A 14184-nucleotide genomic window follows, 5' to 3' on the forward strand; every position below is an offset into this window, starting at 1 on the left:
GATAGAAATTAACAAATGTAACTACATACTTGACCAAAAGATTGGTTCACTACTAAATTAACAGCATTTTCACACCTGGAGGTTTCACTCCACAATACTGCATTATAACACACTAATCAGCATTATCCACTTTTTGTCTCTGTGGTTTTATGATTTTTGTCATTTCTATCTTATTTCACTTTTATCACTTTCCTGTCTGTACCTTAAATGACCAACCTACTGTATGTTCTCCTGTGTTTCTGTGATACAATTTCTGTTTAGTAAAACAACTAAATACAGATGCTACTAGACAATGGAATAAACGGAGAACTATTTTCACTACAAATCCTGTGCTTTTGGTTATTTCTTTCTGATTGGGTGCCAACAAGCAGTGAAATCAAAATTACTATCATCACTGATTAATCGTGCCTGGTCTGAAAGAGCCGGCGTGCCGCTGTCACACATCAGAAATCAATAAATCCTACACCAGATGGGGCTTATTTGCAATTTCACAGAGAACAAGAACAGCTGTGTGTTTTTCTACAAGTGGGTTCTTTAATCCAAATTCATCAGTGTTGGTACAAACTGTGATAGCCAGATTTACTTATAATAGTCCGGCTGCACTGATAAAATAGTAAAATCACAACATAGCGGGCCAAGCAAAGGAGAAATAATGTTTTCACATTATGTCATTGAGTTATTTCTCTGATGGTTTACAATGGAAACAACTGACTAGACTGTTCTGAGCCTCCAAACAGAGAAACAGAATAAAAAGAAAAGGAACCAAACCAGAGTTGCTGGCAGACCCCAGAAGATCAGAGAGGAGATTAAGATTTCATTTTCTGCCCAAGTTCACAAGATCTGTTAAAATGAATCTTGTCATGTCTTGTCAGAATAGGCTCTGATGGTTCAAGGCCCTGCTTTTCATGTCTGACTGCTAAAATGTCTCCTCTCCTTTGCATCTGAAGGTGAAATGGCTCAACACAAGATGGTCAGTGTTCTGCCCAGTAGGGCTGCTCTATTATAGGGAAAAATCCTAACAGTAATTATTTTTGGTCAGAACCTAATTCACTATTATTGAACATGTTCAAACAAAGAGTTGGGAGACCCACAGTTTATTTTTGCTCTTCAGCCAAAAACAAATCAGGAAAGCTGTGGTAGCACACCAAACACATGTACTGTACACACACACACACACACACACACACACACACACACACACACACACACACACACACACACACACACACACACACACACACACACACACATTGTTGTATGGTTGAGTAGCTTTTTTGTGTATTTGCGTTTTTAAAGTCAGTATTTTTACTTTTGATTGAGTATGTTTTTTTAAAAGAATTGTACTTCGCTATATTTTCAAATATATCCATTACTGCATTGTTAAATCTGATTAGCTCAGCTTACTTGTAAAATGCATGCAAACCGATTGCACTTAAAATAATAAGTACATGGGACTAGGTAATTATGTGTTAGAACTACTAATGCTTACATGTAAAATTAACTTAATTACAAGTTACTCTAAGTCAAACTAGTACTAACTACTTGGAAATTTGTTTACTGAACTAGTTTTTCTGAGTTGTATATACTTACAGTTGTGGTCAGAAGTTTACATACACTTGTAAAAAATATAATATAATGGCTCTACTGAGTGTCCCGTTATTTCTAAAACTCTGATTTTTCTCTGATAGAGTGATTGGAACAGATACTTCTTTGTCACAAAAAACATTCATGAAGTTTGGTTCTTTAATGTCTTTATTATGGGTTAACAGAGAAAAGTGATCACATTTGCTGGGTCACAAATATACATACAGCAACATGAACTAGCAATTTTGGTGACTTAGAAATGTGTCAGTGAACTGAGCTTCATAGCATGGCCTCTTAACTTCTTGTGAGTGATTATGAGTGACTACAGCTGGTGACTTCTCTTAGGTCAGGTAAATAGGGCTCATTGGATACAAACGCCCACAAACGCTACAATGGGAAAGTCAAAGGAGCTCAGCATGGATCTGAAAAAGCGAATTATTGACTTCAACAAGTCAGGAAAGTCACTTGGGGCCATTTCAAAGCAGCTGCAGGTCCCAAGAGCAACTGTGCAAACAATTGTTTGTAAGTATAAGGTGCATGGCACTGTTTCATCACTGCCAAGATCAGGAAGAAAATGCAAGCTATCACCTGCTGCTGAGAGAAAATTGGTCAGGAGGGTAAAGAGTGAACCAAGAATCACCAAAAAGCAGATCTGCCAAGAATTAGAAGCTGCTGGAACACAGGTGTCATTGTCCACAGTCAAACGTGTTTTGCATCTCCATGGACTGAGAGGCTGCCGTGCAACAAGGAAGCCCTTGCTCCAAAAGCGGCACCTTAAGGCTCAACTAAAGTTTGCTGCTGATCACATGGAAAAAGATAAGACCTTCTGGAGGAAAGTTCTGTGGTCAGACGAAACAAAAATTGAGCTTTTTGGCCACAATGCCCAGCAATATGTTTGGAGGAGAAAAGGTGAGGCCTTTAACCCCAAGAACACCATGCCTACAGTCAAGCATGGTGGTGGGAATATTATGCTGTGGGGCTGCTTTGCTGCCAATGGAACTGGTGCTTTACAGAGAGTAAATGGGATAATGAAGAAGGAGGATTACCTTCACATTCTTCAACATAACCTAAAATCATCAGCACAAAGGTTGGGTCTTGGGCGCAGTTGGGTGTTCCAACAGGACAATGACCCCAAACACACATCAAAAGTGGTAAAGGAATGGCTAAATCAGGCTAGAATAAGGGTTTTAGAATGGCCTTCCCAAAGTCCTGACTTAAACCCCATTGAAGACATGTGGACAGTGCTGAAGAAACAAGTCCATGTCAGAAAGCCATCAAATTTAACCGAACTTCACCAATTCTGTCAAGAGGAGTGGTCAAAGATTCAACCAGAAGCTTGTGGATGGCTACCAAAAGTAGGGTTGTCACGGTAACCGGTATAGCGGTAAACCCCGGTAAAAAAGTTGACAATAAAAATAACCGTCCAGTTTTTAAAAAACTAAATTATCTCGGTAGGTTTACCGTGGCCGCGGTTTAGGCGCGATGACCCTTACCAGCCACCGTCGCTTCTGTTGAAGATCCCGCGCGCCGCACACGCACTTTTTAGTTTGCACGGAAGCTGAAATAATGGCCGAAGGAGGAGACCGCAGCGCCCAGGACATCCATCAGCCCTCAAAGAAAACTAAATCAGAAGTATGGGCGTATTTTGGATTTCTGAAGAATGCCGAGGGACAGTTAACAGAAGACGGCTATCCCGTTTGCAGAACGTGCATGAAAAAAGTGTCTGCAAAAGGCAGCAACACTTCTAATCTAATGGCACATCTGCGTGACAATCACCCACGTCTCTACAGCCAGTGCAAGGTAAGTTAACATTAGCATTTTAGCTTAAATGCATGACGTGAGGACTTTTGCCTGAGGGAGAATGCAACGAGTCACTATATACTGCAGCTGCAGCGTCCTCTGCCAGCATTTAAACCGTGTCACGGACACCCCCATATTAAAATGATGTTATGCATTATGGCTCCCATGGCGCAGATGAGTTGGTCGCCACTGCTCACCCTATTATTATGAATTTAATAATGGTTACTGCTTGATGACATTTACCCTAATCTGCAATGATATGATATATCATATTAACTTGAAGGACACAAACCGAGGACAATAATATTTTCCTGATATAGTTTTTTTGTAGTTGTCTGAGACTGTAACACATTTCTGGCACTATAATTAGTACATTTAATACCCTCGAAGTGATCAACAACGCATAGTTATAATGAAATATTGGAATTAATGGGAAATATGCCTTGAACTTCCTTTAAAATGCCCTGTGAGATAATACATTTTTTGCCAATCCTTTTCTTTGGAGTTAGCAAAAAAAAGGTATAGGCAAACACATCGTATGTATATTGATATGAATAGTTGAATAATGATAATGATTCAAAACAATGACATGGATATTTTTTTAATATATTTTATTTTTGTTCACAGAGAGGAGCAGTGGGACAGACAGCGAGGCAACGGAGTACTGCTACTGGATCATCAGTAACACAGACACTTGAGCAAGCATTCCAAAAACAGACGGATTATGTGCCTGCATCCCAAAAGGCTCAAGAACTGACTGCAGCCATCGCCTATTTAATAGCAAAAGACATGATGCCTTTCCGGATAGTCGAGAGACCTGGCTTTCTGAGGATGATGAAGGTTGCCGTACCTCATTACAAAGTGCCTACACGCAATTATTTTTCTAAGACTGAAATCCCAAAAATGTACAACGCAGTCAAAGCTGACGTTAAGAAGAGTTTGGCTCAGGGTGAATTCTTTGCTGCCACTACTGACTTCTGGACCAGTGAAAGAGGGGGTGGTCTACCATACATCAGCTTTACAGTTCATTATCTCACCCCAGACTGGCAACTGGAATCACACTGCTTAGAAACTCAGTTTTTTCCAGAAGTTCACTCTGCTCAAAATATTGCAGAGTTTTTTGAAAATATGTTGGAGGAGTGGGAGATAAACAAGACAGATCTGGTCTCCATAACCACAGATAATGCAGCCAACATGACCAAAGCCTTTGAAGAGTTTCCAGATGTGTGGCTTGGATGCTTCGGTCACAATTTGAACCTGGCCATTTCAAAGGCTCTGAAAATACAGAGAGTTGAAACAGCGGTAAGGACCTGTCGTCATCTTGTCCAAGGCTTCTCACGGAGCTGGAAGAGAAAGAGAGGACTGAGAGAAAAGCAAGCTGCCCTCACCTTGCCACCGCTGGCTCTCATCCATGACGTTGTGACCCGATGGGGATCGACATACAAGATGCTTGAGCGGTTTATCAGCCAGCAGCAGGCAGTCTGTGCTACACTGGCTGCAGATAGAGGAGCTTGGCATCTGATGCCCAAGGACACTGACATAATTGTCATGGAGCAAGTCTGCCAGCTCCCTGAACCACTAAGCAAGTTTACAGATGCACTTTGCTCAGAGACACGAGTGACTTTATCAGCCATTAAGCCAGTTCTTGACCACATCACTGGTGATGTCCTGGAGGAAAATGAAGCGGAACCAGCCCTGACCAAGCAGATGAAACAGGCAATGAGAGAAGATCTAAACAACCGGTACACAGAGAAAGCAAAAGATGTCATGCAGATGGCTTGTTTCATTGACCCCAGGTTCAAGAATAACTTCTTAGATGCCCCTGTGGATGATGTAGTTGACCGCTGTGTTCAGGAGGCCTTGAAGCTGACCCCTGTACAAGTCAAGCAGGAACCACAAAGCACCAGCAGTAACTCTACAGCAGCAGCAGGAGGGAAAGGCCTTGCTGGGTTACTAAAAAAGATTACCTCAACAAGGCAGCAGCGATCTGAAGAGGGTTCAGGTCCAGCCACCCCAGAAGATAAAGTGAAGGAGGAAGTCAAAGTCTACATGTCTCTGCCATCCATTCCAGCTGATGATGATCCACTGGTGTGGTGGAGGGGCCATGCATCAGAGCTGCCTCATCTTGCCAGGCTGGCAAAAAAGCTTTTGTGTATCCCAGCAACTAGTGTTCCATCAGAGAGAATATTCAGTGCCAGCGGGCACATTCTTTCCTCTCTTAGATCACATCTTAAACCAGAAAAGGTTAATATGTTGACATTTTTGCATTTCAACCTGAAGTAAATGGTCATGCATGCAGTCATGATGCTGGTTGCTGGATGAAGCATCTTACTTGTTGATGAAGGAAATATACAATTAGTTCCTTGTCATTGATTTGTTTACTTTTTCAATGCCATTTATATTTGAACATTTGGATTTGATTACATGGTGTAGTAGTTATTTTAGTAATTTGTTTAAAGTGGCTATTTATTTTAAATACATATTTTTTTAAGGTTGACTTGTACAGTGCTCAAGTCAAGTGTGGACTGGAGTTTTAGATTTTCATTTTGATAATGAAGAAAACAAGTGGTGTTTCTTTGATTTGTTTACATATTGTTTATGTTTTGAATGTTTGGATTTGTATAATTTAAACCTGCACTGACTACTGTAACATGTTCCAGAAAAAGAAGCTATTTGTTCCTTTACTTGTGAAAAGTTGCACTTTTGTTAAGGCTTTGTGTTATTCTAGGTTTAATAAACATTGTTAAACCTTTTCAAAACTATTTCAGTTTGTGTAGAACAGGACTATCAATGCTTTCTGAACATATGCAACACCGTTTAAAAAATACCGTGATAATACCGAAAACCGTGATAATTTTGGTCACAATAACCGTGAGGTTAAATTTTCATACCGTGACAACCCTAACCAAAAGCGCCTAATTGAAGTGAAAATGGCTAAAGGACATGTAACCAAATATTAGCACTGCTGTATGTATATTTGTGACCCAGCAAATGTGATCACTTTTCTCTGTTAACCCATAATAAAGACATTAAAGAACCAAACTTCATGAATGTTTTTTGTGACGAAGAAGTATCTGTTCCAATTACTCTATCAGAGAAAAATCAGAGTTTTAGAAATAACGGGACACTCAGCAGAGCCATTATATTATATTTTTTACAAGTGTATGTAAACTTCTGACCACAACTGTAAGCTTTAGTAAACTGCAAGCAAAATTTTCAGTACATTGTACTAGTTTGTCTTGCGTTTAAGTATGTTTTACTTTGTATACAGGAGCTTCAAAGCATAATAACCTAGTACAATGTACTTTTTGTAAGTGCAACCAGTTAGCATGCTCTTTTCAAATATGTACAACTATCAGAAATTAGTCTGGAGTACACTGTGTAACAGCCACACTGAAAAACACCAGCTTCCTCATGCCTTGTACCCATCGTTACCGTGGACAGCCAGTGAGAGGGGAACACAAGGAACAGAGTCCTAATCTTTTAGTGTGAGCCAAGAACCACATTTTATTGCGACAGTGGAACGGCGCAGTGGTCGTATTCCTGTGACCAGCCTCCTCACTTACGGTACCAACATGACACAGGAAGGAACACCAACACCTGCTTGCAACAGTGAACAAAATAATAACTAGAACAACACAATCCAAGTAGAAGAAACTCACACCATGCAAAGGTTACTCAGAATAAATAGTGGCATGTACTTGTTTGATATTCAATTAATGTTTACTTTATAAAATCTAGTTAGTAGCACTATTTAGTACTGGTAACTCATCTAAAGCAAGTGATGAGTACTATTGGATTTTACAGAGCGAGTAAAAAAAGGCTTAATAATGAATACAAAAATTGCGCTTTGCAGTGCTGGAACAGAAAGAGAGACACCTGCATGACAAAATGTCAAATGCAGCTGTTAAGTCCAGCAAAAAATGTCATTCAAGCTCCTTAAAAGTGCAGTTTCAGGGCGTTGTCCAGCCTAGAAACCTAACTTAATAATCAAAAAGTTGGCTAAAATGCAGAAAAATCACAACATATATTAATGTAATTAAAGCAGGAAACCAATCATATGTAGAGAATTTTCATTGCACCTGTGGTGCGTGGTTAAGTTTATACATTTAACTCCTTAAAATCATTTAAGATTTTAGGTCACGGTGTCTCCAGGAAGTGGAGTTGCAGCTGAATTTTAATCAAGTATGAATAATTGAACCACAATCTGCTTTCTCTTTATAGCACACAGGCAACACGTAATCCTTGTCCCTTCAGTTCATGAGGGTGTGTGTGTTCGTGTGTGTTGCTGATGAAGTTTAGGTTTATCATGCTGTTCTGAAGGGAAGCAGGTACCAACAATAACATTTTAAATAACCAGCTTTAAAGTCTGATCTATGTGAAGACTAGCAACCCAGAGGAGGTTTCAGGAAAGTGGCCCAGGCTCAGGTCTGATGAAATAAAACAGGAAGGATGTGAGCTGAGATCAAATGAAAACCACGCCCTTTTCAGTTATTTTTCTAAATTAAATACATGTGTCATGACTCCCAATCTTTCACCCTCCTCAGCCTTCATGCAGCACACCTGGTCTCCTCATCAAGCCCCAGCCAAGCCCTGTTTCCCTGACAATCACAATCTACAGTACTTCATTCATTCCACCTGTTCCGGTCATCAACTCATCCTCCACACCTGGTTACTCTGCTATTTAAACCCCAGCCAGCTCTTCATCATTGCCAGATTATTGAAAGCCCTGCAAGTAAATTCTCCAGCCATCCACCCTGCCTGATCTCAGCCTCCGGACCTCGTTTTTCTCCTGACCCCTGCCTTTTACGCTGCCCGCCATTACGACCATTTTTAAAACCCTTGCTTTGGCATCAGACTCTGGCTGCGGGTCTCCTTTTCCCATTTTCCAGCTAAATCGCTGATTTGTCTGCTGGACCGGTCATTCATCCTTTTACTCGTTTAAACATAAAAACACCACTAAACTACAGAGGAGTAATTATCTGTCACACATCGCTCCATCATCTAAATGTTTGTCATGAATTCTGTCTCACAACAGTTCACTCCACAGCTCCGTGTGACATCTCATCACACCTGCTATCACGGAGTGGAGCTTCCTCTGTCTCCCTGCAGCAAAACGCTACTGAACCATCCTTGTCAGTTGAATATGTGAAATTTCCACCAAAGGAAAGGGGATCTCATGTTTTTGTGTTTATTTTTTATGTTCGTGAGCACATCTCCTCTCCGCTCTCACAGATCACAGAATAAAAGTTTTCACAATTTCTCTGATGATCTAAAAAATGTAGTTTAATTATTTTTGATGTAACTCTGGTTTAACTTGGGATATTAACAAAAATGAAAACTGGTGTGTAGGTTATATTGCAAAATTTAAACATAAATTTAAACTGAAGCTCAGGGAGCCGGAGTCTTGCTGCTGCGGCATCCCAAAGGTGTGTTTTCATTGGTCAGGCAGGAGTTGTAGGTTTTCAAACATGTTTATAGAGCTCCGGGAGTTGATGTCACTTCTCTCGGCATGCAACAGTTCAAATTGAACGGCGCCATCTTGGCAGGCAGAAGCCCCCAACTGGGCTACTTGTTATTGTCAGAAAACTCAATCAAACGGGAAATATGGTAGATTCCTGTTGTGCCCCAGAATGCAGAACAAACGTGGACGACATAAGGGATGAGCCTTCTACAGGATTCCCCAAGATCCGAAACGCCACAAACGTTGGATCATTGCAGTAAAACGCGCTAGTGACCGGGCTAAAATTAAACTGTGGGATCCCGAGAGTAAAGGTTTTCGCTTATGCAGCGACCGCTTCATATCAGGTACTTAAACCAACGTTTCCTCAACTGTGTATGGTATTTATTTTAAATGCTTTTATTATGATTCTTAGTGGGCTTCCTAAACTTATTTTGGCGTGGCTTTTTCTGTCTTATTACTCATAGCAACAAGTAAACATCATGTAAAACGTTGCCTCGTGAGCTCTGCGTGCTGCCGTTTACGTGTTTTATGATCGCAGCAATTAACCGGCTGAGCTGTGTTTAATTTTTAAGCAATGGTTGATCAATTGTCAGATCACACATAAAAAGCACTTTGGATGCTATTATCTGTCTCACCGAGACAGATCTCAGACAGATCCTGAAACGCTCCTGCCTGACATATTTCTTTTCACAAGAAAAAAATCAGACTAGTAATTTCTCTTGGCGTTCAGTCTATACATTCAAACAGTACAACACTCTTCTTACATGTAAATCTGTGTTATTTGTCCATCCATCCATCCATTTTCATCCGCTTATCGGGAGTCAGGTCGCGGGGGCACTAGCCTAAGTCGAGAGGCCCAGACTTCCCTCTCCCCAGCCACTTGGGCCCGCTCCTCCAGGGAAATCCCAAGGCGTTCCCTGGCCAGGTCCGCTCCAACAGCTTCTGGCGTTTTTAAAAAGTACCCAGGGGCATGGTAAGGGTCGGAGATGTTTAGTCTATTTAAGTTCTGAGTATATAAAACGATTTCTTCAGTTTTAACTACCGACGGAGTAAAATCCAAGCCGATCCCGTTTATTTTGTTTACCTTTATTGCCTGCCAACATGGCATCTACTCTCTGAGAGTCACGTGACATCCGGAGCTCTATAGACTGTCAGAGGCTGTCTTTGGTCATGACACAGCTCAAAAAGCTGTCGCAGAGCGAATTAGACTGGATGACCACAGATATGCAAATCACCCTCAAGTTCACCGTTTTTTTTACACGATTATGCTCCCAACGAAGGATTTGGCTAAGACGGCTGCAAATTGCACAGTGTGATCCAGGCTTTAGATCTGCTTCCATGTATTTTAGACCCAATTTTTATGGTTATATGTCAAAAAGCCACCAATTTTTTCAACAAGAGTGCATCATTTTATTCTTTTTCAACAACATTTCGATGGGTATTTCCAGAGAATAATGGTAAAACTACATATCGTCTCTAATAATACAGGGTTCATGTTGTTGACACAAATGGTTTGTGAATAATTTTTCCTTTGGAGTTAGTCAACATTTTCCCTCTATATCAGGGGTGTCAAACTCAAACTCACACGGGGCCGAAATGAAACTCTGGGACGGAGTCGAGGGCCAAACTTAATATTTTTGAAAAAGTGACGGCAAATTTGCACATTTTCTTTATCAACATATATGCAATTTTGAACCTTTAAATTTGGAAACAAACTTATTTCTGCATTAACACTGAATGTGGAATAACCAAATGACACACGAGCAAGTCAGTTTTAAATAAAAGGCATCAGTGGTATTCATTACTTGTGGTATAATCAGCATTTTATAAATCTATTCAGGATTTATGTTTTCTTGTTTATTCATTTTTCTTATTTTTTATTCTCCTTTTTTTCTCCTGCAATAAGTGTCATCGCTGCTGTGACGTCTAGCTTTCCCCACTGAGGAACTATAAAGGGATTTTCTATTCTATTCATCTATCTGCAGCCTTTCCACTTCCTGTTTACTGTAGGTTAAATCTTTTCTCACGGGCCAACAACAAAATAAAAATATCATTTTATCTTAAATGAAAATGCAACATCTCACCTGTTAACTTTCATGTTTTGGAGCAGAAAAAGAGCACAAAACCAACATATTTAAAGCTCAGTTTGTTCCACTGGTTTACTGTGATGCTCACCTGTTCCAGCCAGATACCTGCATCATGGGGTTGATCTGAGCTGAGGACGAGACTCCTGTTGTTTTGTTCATCTTCATCATAATAATGACAACATTAGATGACAACAGGTGCTCACATAGGTTTGTGCTGATGAACATGTCTGAGCAGCTTGACCACTTTGTTGTGTGTCGGGGAGGAAACACGACCACAGAGTCGTGCTGGTTTGAGCGTGTCGCTGTTTGCTGGAGTTATATCGGCTCTGTCTGGAAGTTAGTTGGAAAACTTTCTCTTTCAGTCGTGAACACATCACTGAGCGGCTAGAATCTCCGTTTCTGGGCTTCAACGTCAGAAAACAGCTGAGTGAACTTGGCGCTGAGTGAGAGGAGTGTAGTTTGTCCAAGACAGCGGAGCTGCAGAGACCGGCAGCAGGCGCTGAACAAACACAAAGGAGGGGACTTCGTCGGCTCCGCGCTGACGCCGCAAAGCATCATTGGAGTTGAAGTCTTTGCGGTAAAATCGGCCAGCGGGCCAGTTTTAATATATTTTTGATATTTATCTGGCAGGCCACATAAAAATGCTCCGCGGGCCGCATCTGGCCCGCGGGCCTTGACTCTGACATATGTGCTCTACATGTACCATCTGAAATATGTAAACGTTAGTTTATTCTATGTTTGTACAAGAGCATTTGCACAAATGTCAACAGCTCTAAATGATGAGCTTCCATACCATAACTATAAAGTTAACAGAAAGTTGCCAAATAAAACTGAAGTCTTACATCAGATTCTCTTCCATCCCTCTACCGAAGGCTGAAACTGTATCTTCAATCTGTTCCAGCAGTAAACTGTTTTACAGAAGCGTCACAGATGAGAGCTTTGCTTGAACAGGCCGTGTATCTCATTTTGTTGCAGGACGTCTGTGAACTGAGATTAGAGGAACTGATTTACTGTGAGAAAAAATCCCCAAACACTTCTGCATTCATCCTGCTGCGGCCACCACCTGTCCCTTCATCAGCTCAGATGATTGGGCCAGCCCCGGAAGCACTCATAACTTTCCAGAAATTATTTACCTCACTCTTCTTTCATTTCTTTTCCTTTGAATGTTTCCGGCTGATAAAAATTTCCTCCTCTGCGGCAGCCCATGTAATTCTACTGTAGATGTCTTCAGATAAATCTGCATGAAGATGCTTTCACACACCTGGGCTCCGACTGGCAGCAATGATGATGATGATGATGATGATGATGGTTAAAATGGTGAATGGCCTGTATTTGCACCTTCTAGGGTTCTACAACCCCCAAGGCGCTTCACAACACAATCAGTGTTTCACCCATTCACAAACTGGTGATGATGAGCTACACTGTAGCTACAGCTGCCCTGGGGCACACTGACAGAGGCGAGGCTGCTGAGCACTGGTGCCACTGGTCCCTCCGACCACCGCCAGCAGGAAAGGCGGGTTAAGTGTCTTGCCCATGGACACAACAGCATTCTATGCCGGGAGCCAGGATCGATCCTACAACCCCCCCAACCTCCTGAGCTACAGACTCCTTCTTTATTTTGTCTTATTTTTCTATGATGTCTTCTTTTTCTACACTAGGATTGTAAATAGGTTATTTTCCCTCTCAGGTCTGAGCTCCTCTGTCATATGATGTTTTATGGTTTTTGTGTTGACGTATACCTTCTGACTGTAAGATGATAACTGCCCTTTAATGTGTGGAAAAACCAAGTAACAGTGAGCACCTGTGCAGTACGTTATATAATCACTGCTGACAGGCTGCCAATAAATAGAGTCATGGTGAATATTTGCACACCTCGATGCAAAACTGAAGGTCAACACAAGGCAGCTTCTTCTGTTTAAAGAAGAAAATGTGGTTGCTGTTAAATGTTTCTATTTATCTTTTACGCACATTTAACGCTTCAAGAACAAAAGTTTAACCGTACTGGTTCACCTCAGAGCTGACATCAACATGTGTACTGAGTGATCAGATCTGATTTACCGGCACCACAGCAAAGTAAAAACAAGTGGCCATGTCAGGTGAGCTGATCAATGAACAGAACATCAGCCGGTCTGCGGGTACAGCTGTAAAATCACTGAAACACTCATTCACCAAGGGTTTGCTGGTCTATTGTCGGTGCAGATTTGGTCTTTGTGCCCCTGTCTGACTCTCAACATCATCCTGATGCTAGCCTCTCTGAGCTGGAGCAGCTTACCTATAGGTAGGATTCATGCATTTAGAGATTCCTGCTGCTGAAAAAAGCTTCTGATTCAGGCATCGAACATGAATTATTTACCATCTACTGAGAGCTGGTAGTACTTGTGAGCAATCTGCTGAGTTGCTGCCTTCAGAAAACCAGGGTAGGCATGTCAGGGAGGTCACATCTTTCCCTCTCCGTCACTGAGGAGTGTAGGCCTTGCCACATCCACAAATCATTAGTGATAACATCCCACTATTGCTTATTTACTGTCAGCATATAAACCAACTTTGTATTATAGAACCTTTCAAAAGAGAGCCTCACAATAATAATAAATAAAAAAATAGAACACAAAGTTGGTAGATTGCAGGATTATTTTTCACAACAGGTTTACAGAAACTCAAGCTCAGAAAAGCAGGCTTTTGGTTGGTTTGTATTCCCCTAACCTGAACCTGCCAGATGGTGACACGGTAACCAAAAGATCAGTGGACGTGTGTTGTAAAAAAAGGGCTGCATGGTGGCGCAGTGGTTAGCACTGTTGCCTCGCAGCACGAAGGTCGCAAGTTCGAAAACTCGACTTCGGCCTTTCTGCGTGGAGTTGTGTGTTCTCCCCATGCATGCGTGGGTTTCCTCCGGGTACTCCGGGTTCCCCCACAGATCACAACACGCCCTGTAGGTTATAAATTGTAAGTCGCTTTGGATAAAAAGCGTCTGCTAAATAAATAAACATAAAAGCCGACCAGTCTTCTCTTTATCACAGATGTTTTAAACTTCAGCCCCTTTGGACTGAGACCTGACTCTTTTTGGTGTTGCTCACATGTGAGGGTATTTGGAACTTCACACTGGGTTCCCATTTGAGAACTTTGGGTGTACTGAGAGGTATTTTATTAGTTCTGTCTGGAATGAACAAGATGTCAGTGACTAGTTTTTCTACTAAAGTCATCAGTTTGTGTTTCTGGATGAGTGGAGGTTGGCAGTAGATGGTTTATTGATCG

The 14184-nt window shown here is 41.3% G+C and overlaps 1 protein-coding gene across 4 annotated transcripts in view; it reads right to left on the reverse strand.

The window, feature by feature from the left end:
- The window catches only part of cep89 (centrosomal protein 89), a 110510-nt gene that overhangs the window by 59461 nt on the left and 36865 nt on the right, over nucleotides 1-14184 (reverse strand). The gene's annotated exons all lie outside the window — the stretch shown is intronic.

This window comes from Nothobranchius furzeri, chromosome 9 (assembly GCF_043380555.1).
Source record: "Nothobranchius furzeri strain GRZ-AD chromosome 9, NfurGRZ-RIMD1, whole genome shotgun sequence".
Taxonomy (NCBI): domain Eukaryota; kingdom Metazoa; phylum Chordata; class Actinopteri; order Cyprinodontiformes; family Nothobranchiidae; genus Nothobranchius; species Nothobranchius furzeri.